This window comes from Arvicanthis niloticus, unplaced genomic scaffold, assembly GCF_011762505.2.
Source record: "Arvicanthis niloticus isolate mArvNil1 unplaced genomic scaffold, mArvNil1.pat.X pat_scaffold_1373_arrow_ctg1, whole genome shotgun sequence".
Classification (NCBI taxonomy): Eukaryota; Metazoa; Chordata; class Mammalia; order Rodentia; family Muridae; genus Arvicanthis; species Arvicanthis niloticus.
The window spans coordinates 9,136-17,542 of record NW_023045351.1 but is presented as its reverse complement, the minus strand read 5'-3'; the positions used below and the strand labels follow the sequence as shown (position 1 = coordinate 17,542).

The window sequence follows — 8,407 nt, the reverse complement described above, 5'->3', positions numbered from 1 at the left end:
GCTACATATGTGGCTGGAGCCTTGGGTACCTTCATGTGTAATCCTTGGTTGGTGGATTAGTCCCAGGAGCTCTGGGTGCGCTTTTTTGTTTTTATTGTTGTTCTTCCTATGGGGTTGCAAACCCCTTCATCTCCTTTAATACTGTCTCTAACTCCTCCTCTGGGGACCTCATGCTCAGTCAAAATGGTTGCTAAGTATCTACCTCTGTATTTGTCAGGCTCTGGCAGAGCCTCTCAAGAGACAACTATATCAGGCTCTTGTCAGCATGGATTTCTTGGCATCCACATTAGTGTCTGGATTTGGTGACTCTATATGGGGTGGATCCCCCCGTGGGGCAGTCTCTGCTCTGAAACTTCAACTGTCACCAATCCTCCTGCCTCAGTTATGGAACTTGTTGCCAGCCTGACAGTAGCAAACATGGCTGTGGCAACTCTTTTCCTTTTTCCTCGACACTGTGCCTGGCTGAAAACCATTAGTTTATATTTTGAAAGGTATCCCCCAAAGTTCATTTCTTTTTATGGCAGCTTCCTCTTCTTGAGGCTCCCAACCAGGGCCCAGCCCTCCAGTCATTTGCCTTACATAATTATGAAGCCCAATTAAAATTAAATGCCTCATTCTCACATGGAGTTTACCTTTTACCATTATAACAAGCCTTCTGCGTATACACTTGCCATTCTGTCTCTTCTTTATCCTGAGGCAGTTCTTTGCTCCTGCCCTGTCCCTCAGGGACAAACAGTCCATTACCCTCTCCCCTGTTTCCCTTCCCTTTCTATTTTTTAATCCCTGTTTTTCCCCTTAACCTTTGTCCCTCTGGGGCACAAAGGTCTTCTCTGTGCTGAGAACTTGGTCTTAGGGTATCTTAGGCAGACTCTGAGGATACCAACATGATTCATTCCTGACTCCAGCCATAAACACCTTTCATTCTGTATGGGCATCCCTCCAAAAAACTCATGGTTTTAAATTGTATTAGGCTATTCATAGAGTCTCATGAAGAGCAACCTAGTACTTTTTTTTTTTTTTAAAGAAAATAGCCTGTCATGGAGGTGAATATATTTAATCTCAACTTTCCAGGGGGCTCTATAGTGGAAAATTAGACCCATAACAAGCCAGTGAGGCAGAGCCGCAGGGCATTAGGTCCAGAGACAGTGGCCAGCCTGGATGTTAATGAAATGAACTGAAGAGTATAAGGAGACTGTGGGAAGTTCCATAGAGAACATCCTCTTCTCCTCAGCCTACCGTGAGTCACCTCACTATCTGAAAGAAGCTGCACTACACATGAAGGCTGGAGTCCACCACAAAGACTGGAATCAGGGAATGGTGTTAGGCACTATTTCTCTGCCTAAGAAGTGAAGCTTTTCTTAGCCAACATAAAAACTGTTGTAAAACTATGAAGAGCCCAGAGGTGGTGGCGCATGCCTTTAATCCCAGCACTTGGAGGCAGAGACAGGCAGATTTCTGAGTTCGAGGCCAGCCTGGTCTACAGAGTGAGTTCCAGGACATCCCAGTTAGTACATAGAGAAACCCCTGCCTTGAAAAACCAAAAAAAAAAAAAAAAACTATGAAGAACTAGATTAAGGATTAAGGTTAACATCATGTTCTTCTCATTTTGATATCAGGGTCTCTGAGGGTTCATTTGTTTGCAAATATTTTTCAGCAAAGGTTAAATACAAGGACATACTTCCTAAAATGTGCCTGCCTTGGTCCTCAGTTCTCATGCTTTGCTAAATATGCCTCTCCCCTCATCCCATTGTTCTCTATAACGAACTCAGTTGTTGTGATCTGAGTGTACTACATACTAATTTCTTTCCAAAACATTGAGCACTTTATGAAGCTCTGTGTTTGGGTCCCATTATGAGACTGTTCCTGGGATGCAAGGAACTGCACAAATCTGAGATTGTTCTAATTATGGTGATGAGGAATGAAGAAACCAGATACAGGTGCAGAAATGCTAAGGATGATTATGTTCTGTGCTCTAATAGAGACATACCATCAACCCAAAATATTTATTAAATATCAAAATATTCATTGCATAAATCAAAAGGGGAGGCAATGTCCTCATGGAAGGTTACCTCTATTATAATACACTCAACCTACAATAATCCTAGAAAAGTAAAGAGTGCTTAATATTTTCTGTAGATGCTACATTCCTTTACCAGCTCAGAGAAAGATCTTGCCTTTCCAGTGTGTTTCAGGCCTATAATTGATAAACATTTCCATGCTCCAATCAGCAGTGGACATTCACTTAGGTTTCATCAATCTCCAATACTCAGCTTCCATTTCTGTCTTCACAATCAACCTTACAGTAGTTATATTTCATAATGGCAACTTTTGGTCTCTAGATTATAAATATAGTACCCACCACAATTAGAGCATTGGGTTGTTTCAAAGGTGACCTTCTTGCGCATTCTTTTGGACGTGAGTATATCCAGGAGCTCGGGACACAAGTTTTCTAATCTGTGTTTAAGTATTACATCCCTGTTATAGCACTCTAGAGGGCAGGGTATGCCTCCCTTTCCAGCTGGCTCAGCTGGGCTGTGTGGTGTAAAAGTTTTTTCAGGAAAAACAGAGAAAAGTTATTATCTTTGAAATTGACAACTCTGAGCTGGGAACATTGGCTTAGGGCAGGCAGCAGGGTATCCAACTGAGAGTCCTGTATACCACATGACTCTAATTCCAGGTTTCCAGGGTATGTCCAACTCTCTCAAGGAAAAACCCAAGAGGCTCAAGGAGTAAATCACGTAATTAATACTATCAAGTTTTAAAGATTTGAGCTCAAAAATATTTAGGCAATAGGGCAGGCAATCCAAGTCTGACTGTGAGAGGTTACAGTAAGTGATTCTGAGTGACTCCAAAGGTTTCTTCAGGCACCTGAGGAGAGAAAACCATTATTGCTTTTTGTCAAATGGTGTTGAAGAGGGTTGATAGGATTGGCACCTAAGCAGATGACATTTCTCGCCCAAACTCATTCTGAATGTATATTGAGAACAACCCTCAGGACATGGCCTTATATTTTCTGCTCACATACCTCCCAACATTCTAGTCTGAGTCCTTAAGATATCATTATAGTCATGACCCAGGGTCTGACAGAAAACCAAAACAAAGGATATATCTGGGTAACGTGCTCTATGTAAGAAGGACTAGCTACCCAAAACAAAATTCAACAACTTCCTAGTACTGTTTTTTAAGAGTTCTTTGAGGTTTTGTTTCTCCAAGTTCCATGATCCTGTCTTCACCTTGAAACCCATTGTCCCATATTTCTCATCCACTCAATCTTTTTCTAAACTTAAAACTATTTACACATAAGCAATAAGAGGTTGCTTGTGCCTGGTCATACAGATCTTGGCACAGGGCTCATTGCCTCGATATGCTAGGTCTCTAACAGTGATAGTTTTATGTTTGCCAGATGATAAAATCTTCTATAACTTGCAAAAAAACAAAACAAAACCAAGGAAAAGAAAAGAGATTAGTTTTTTTTCTGGTCTACTACTGGACCCTTCCTTACCTGAGGAATCCTTTTAGGTTGCCATATATATAAGGGGGATTCATTTACAGAGAGTTTCTGGAGACAGTGGAATGGGGGAAGTAGAGACATTTCAGAATCACCCATACTTAGGGTATCTGTGATGTGACATACTGTGAGATTGAGAAGATTGTTCATCTGTCTCAGGTAGGGATTAAGAAAATCAAAATCTTCTATAGAAAGATAACATAGCATTAGATCTTGTACACAGTCTGCATGTAAAAACTTGAAGATTTCTGTGACTTTAGCTTTGGATAAACCCCGAATCTCTAGGATTTCTATTGCACAGATGAATGGAATCTTTTCTCTGCTGGGCCCACTGAAACAAGTATCTGGCAGAAATCAATAAGTCTTCCGTCCATGATTTCAAGATGTGTTGTCACCTTCAGTTTTTTCTTCACCCCACAGCCAGGACTATTGTGCACTGGTTGATTTTGTGTCATGAATCCTGGTAAGAGTTCCTGGGATCCAGCCCATATGCCAATAATATTGTGGTAGTCATTCTCCCAATTGATCTCTCTGAGTTTGCACCTACTGTGGGAGATATGAGTACAATACTTAGAAGGTAAAAGAAGACACATTTAATAGTCTGATTCTACTCTACATATTACATTTAAGCTGTTTCTTTCAAAACTTTTTTTTCCTGTGTCTAGAATCAAACCCTGAGACTCATGCTCAATGAATGAATAGCATTCTTTGCAAGACAGGCATCTTTAGCCCTGTCTTACTTCCCTTCATTCCAAGCTCCTTAATCTTAATGTCATTTCTCTTGTACCTTTGAGGGATGCAGGAAAAGACCCACTCCTCTTGGGTGTGTCTATTCTTTTCTATCTTCTACATTATTTATTATTTGCCCAGAGAGTTGAGACTAAGCCCAAACCTTTCCACCTTCTCAGCCTCTACGTTCAGAAGGTAACAGTCCAGACTGTGGGTTGAAGAAAGAACTAATGATCAGAAGGTTCTGATCCAAAGGTGGCCAAATATTCTGTGTCCCTAGTTTCTCCTCCGCAGTCAGAGACCCATCCTCCAACCCCAGCCAATCTTGCCTACCTGGAGCGAACCTTTTGTGTAATCAGTATATCTAGTCCCTCAAGCATAGCCCTTCAAAGTCTCCAAGTTGCGGTTTTTTTATCATCATTCCTACAGAAAGGTATGGGTAAGGCCACACAGGTATCATGGCTGTCAAAATCTTTGTATGCCCATTAATGAAGGCCTCCTCAAACATCACTGGGAACAGAAGATGGGGCAGGTCCTTGAGAGCAGAAATGGCCAAGGCCTCCTCCCTCAGTAGGCTCTGTATTGCCAGCTTCTCAAGGGTGAGTGGAGAGTAGACTTCTGTTGTGTCTTCTTCTGAAGAGTCATCCTAGGGAAGCCAGGAAAAATATACCATGAATAACAAGAAAACTTAGGAAGCCCTTCTGCACACACAAGGAAATGTGAAAGCTAGATTACTAATGATGAGGACAGAGCACCCAGTTTGTCACTTTGAATACCCACAATTTTTTCATGTGTTCTTTGAGATAATATCCTTTCCAGAACTAACCTATATCCCTGGCTATCCTAAAACTAGCTTTTATAGATCTCAGTGGCCTGGACCCACAGAGAAATACCTGACTGTACCTCCAAGTGTTGACATTACATGTGTTTTCCATCTCTGTTCATCCTGGGCCACCACAGCATGACTAATCAAGCACTGCTTTGGTCTGGCCTGTGCTGGTTTTAAATCCATAATTCTCTCTGATGCTATGATTTTTCTCCAAAGTATCCTAGTTCTCAAAGTCCACATCCAATTGCTGCCAGAGATGGGATGAATACATCCCACTGGGAAGGCATCACGAGGAACTCTGAAGCTTCAGCCACTTGTTGGATGGTGATTGTGCTTAGCTTTCCAGGCCCTCAAAGAAAGCAAAGAAAATCAGCTTCCAAATTGTCTACAATCTTTATCTATCCATCTACAGTGCATGGATTGAGTCACCTCCCCATCATTAGTTATTGACATCAACCTTTGATTGTGACCCTTACATGTCTTTTGGAGAAGGTGTTGGTAAAGTTCCAAGCTTGAGGTCTGCAAACTACAGAGATAACAGAGTGGGAAAGAAACACTAAAGTCACTTATCCTTCAGTAGCCATTGACATGGTTGGTGACCCTTTATAAAATAAAGAGACTAAGAGGTGGAGATTATAATTCACAGGCTGAAGGCAGGAGGCTCACTAGCTCCATGTCATAATTGATTACTTCTACAGCACCAGACCAGCTATCCTGAGACCTGCAGAAACTAAAGGAAGATAAAAAAAAAAAAGTAACAAAAACGGAGCAGATATTAAGTAATATTTAGATTTTCCTGTTTGAATATTTAATAATAACAAAAACCTGGATTCTTTCTGAAACTTTGAAGACATACTGATTTCCTTGAAAAGAGCAGTCCATGTATCAATCAGAAGATAGAAATATCTTTTTCTTGGTGTTGTTGATTTTGTTTGGAATTTTTTTCTTCTTTGAGACATGGTCTTATATCTGTTTTTAAACTTTCTATATATATTTGGCTGCCATGAAACTTAGCTACTATCGAGCCTCTGCATTTCTGTTGCAGTCAAGAGTAGGTATCAGTAGAGAGGAGAGAGCAAGACTGTGATTGTGATATAATGAATATTAAACACACACACAAACACACACACATATATACATATATATACATATATATATTTATGTATATATATACACATGTATGTGCATATATACATTTCTTCCTGCAAGTTTGAGGACATCCTGGGTTTGATTATAATAAGAGGCTATTTATCAGTGAGCAAATGCAAATACCATTTGTGTTTTGGTATTTTGTGTTTGTTTGCTTGTTTTACATCATTTATTTAGTTATATAACTATTTATTTATTTAATATATATGAGTACACTGTCTCTGTCTTCAGACACACCCAAAGAGGAAGAGGGCATCTGATCCCATTATAGATGGTTGTGAGCCACCATTTACTTATTGGGAATTGAACATAGTACCCCTGGAAGAGCACTCAGTGTTCTTAACCACTGAGCCTTCTCTGCAGCCCTTGTTTCGCCTTTTTAAAAAACATATGTAATATCCAGCTATTTTGACACTCACAGCCTCCCTCTGCCTCCCTGTTGCTGGGATTGAAAGCACACCAAAGAATGCCAGGCTTAAACTGACAGAAAGATCAGCACTCAAGGCACTTGAGTAACTCATATCTGACATTCCAGACTAGAGTGCCGAGAATGCAAGATCACCCTGACATTCTTAGTGAGACTGTCTCAAAAAAAAAAACAAAAACAAAACTAATAAAACAAAAAAATTCTACAGAAACCACAATAACCCAGTTAATAATTAGATGTAATTGGGAACACACTTGGATATTCTGGTTAAACAGGCCTCAGGTGGCTGAGGTAGGAGAATTTCTGTGAGTTTATGGCTTGGTGATATTTTTTAAATTAATTTACATTCCAGCCATTGATTCCCTCCCCGAGACCCTCATCTAATTTTTTTCAGTGTTTCCTCCAAAAGGGTGCTTCACCCACCCCTAAACCTTCAGGTATCTCTCTTCTCTAGGGCCTCAAGTCTTTCCCACTGAAGCTATATCATGTAGTCCTCAGCTATATATATGTACTGGGGACTTTGGACCAGACTGTGTATGCTGCCAGGTTAGGTGGCTCAAGCTCTGGGAGCTTCCAGGCTTTCAGGTTAGTTTAGACTAGTGGGATCACCATAGGGTTGCCCTGCCCTTCAGTTTCTTCAATCCTTCCCCTAATTCAAAGGTAGAAAAAGCTCTAAAGACCAAGAGGCACTTAAAGAAATGTTCAAAGTCCTTAGTCTGCAGAGAAATGCAAATCAAAATGACCTTAAGATTCCACCTTACAATAATCAGAATCACTGAAATCAAAACCTACAATGACTGCACTTGCTTGTGAGGATGTGGAGAAAGAGAACACTCCTCCATTTCTATGGGATTGCAAACTGGTGCAAGCACTCTGGAAACCAATCTGGTTGTTTGGCAAAAAAATTGGAAACATTTCTACCTGAATAGGCAGCTATACTACTCCTGGTCAGATACCCAGAAGATGCCCCGCCATATCACAAGGACACTTGCTCCTCTATGCTCATAGCAGCCTTATATGTAATAGCCAGAAGCTGATAGCACTCAACCCAGATAGCACTCAACTGAAGAATGGATATAGAAAATATCATTCATTTCCATAATGGAATAAAATCCAGCTAATAAAAAATGAGTACATCAAGAATTTTTAGGCAAATGGCTGGAACTAGAAAATATCATTCTCAATGAGTGACCAAAGACCCAGAATGACATGCATGGTGTGTACTAATTGGTAAGTGGATATTAGCCAAAATGTACAGAATGTCTAGGATACCAGCAAGGCAAATTTACTTAGAGAGACTCATCTTAAAAAAAGAAGAACCACCAAGTAGAAAATTATATGAACAAAATTTCAAGTGAGGACAAGGCTAGACTAGGTTGCATGAGATGAGGTATCCTCATGGAGCTGAGGGACTTACTTCATCTGGACACTGGAAACAGATCACCATATTCAGGCAGGGGAGGGTTGTAACTCCAGGCTTCAAGAGACTGAGGGTTTCTCTGCCTGCTCTGACTCTTTATATACCTCTCAGCTGTATCCTCCCTTTATAGCCACACCCTCCCCACAAAAGTAGGTCTCTGATTAAATGTTGAGTCTCCACCCACTTCCTTATCTTCAGATTTGGATGGTGTAGGTAAATTGGATCAGATCTGTACACAGGAAGATTCTTAGACGAGAGAGATAGTTAAGAACTTATCTATTGAAACCAAGTGGTTGTGCCTCATGTCTTTAATCACAGCACTTGCAAAGCAGAGACAGGTGGATC

The 8,407-nt window shown here is 40.6% G+C and overlaps 1 pseudogene; it reads right to left on the bottom strand.

Moving 5' to 3' along the window:
• Positions 1 to 2,306: 2,306 nt before the first annotated feature.
• Positions 2,307 to 8,122, bottom strand: LOC117701575 (oogenesin-1-like; annotated as a pseudogene).
• Between the last annotated feature and the right edge of the window lie 285 nt (positions 8,123 to 8,407).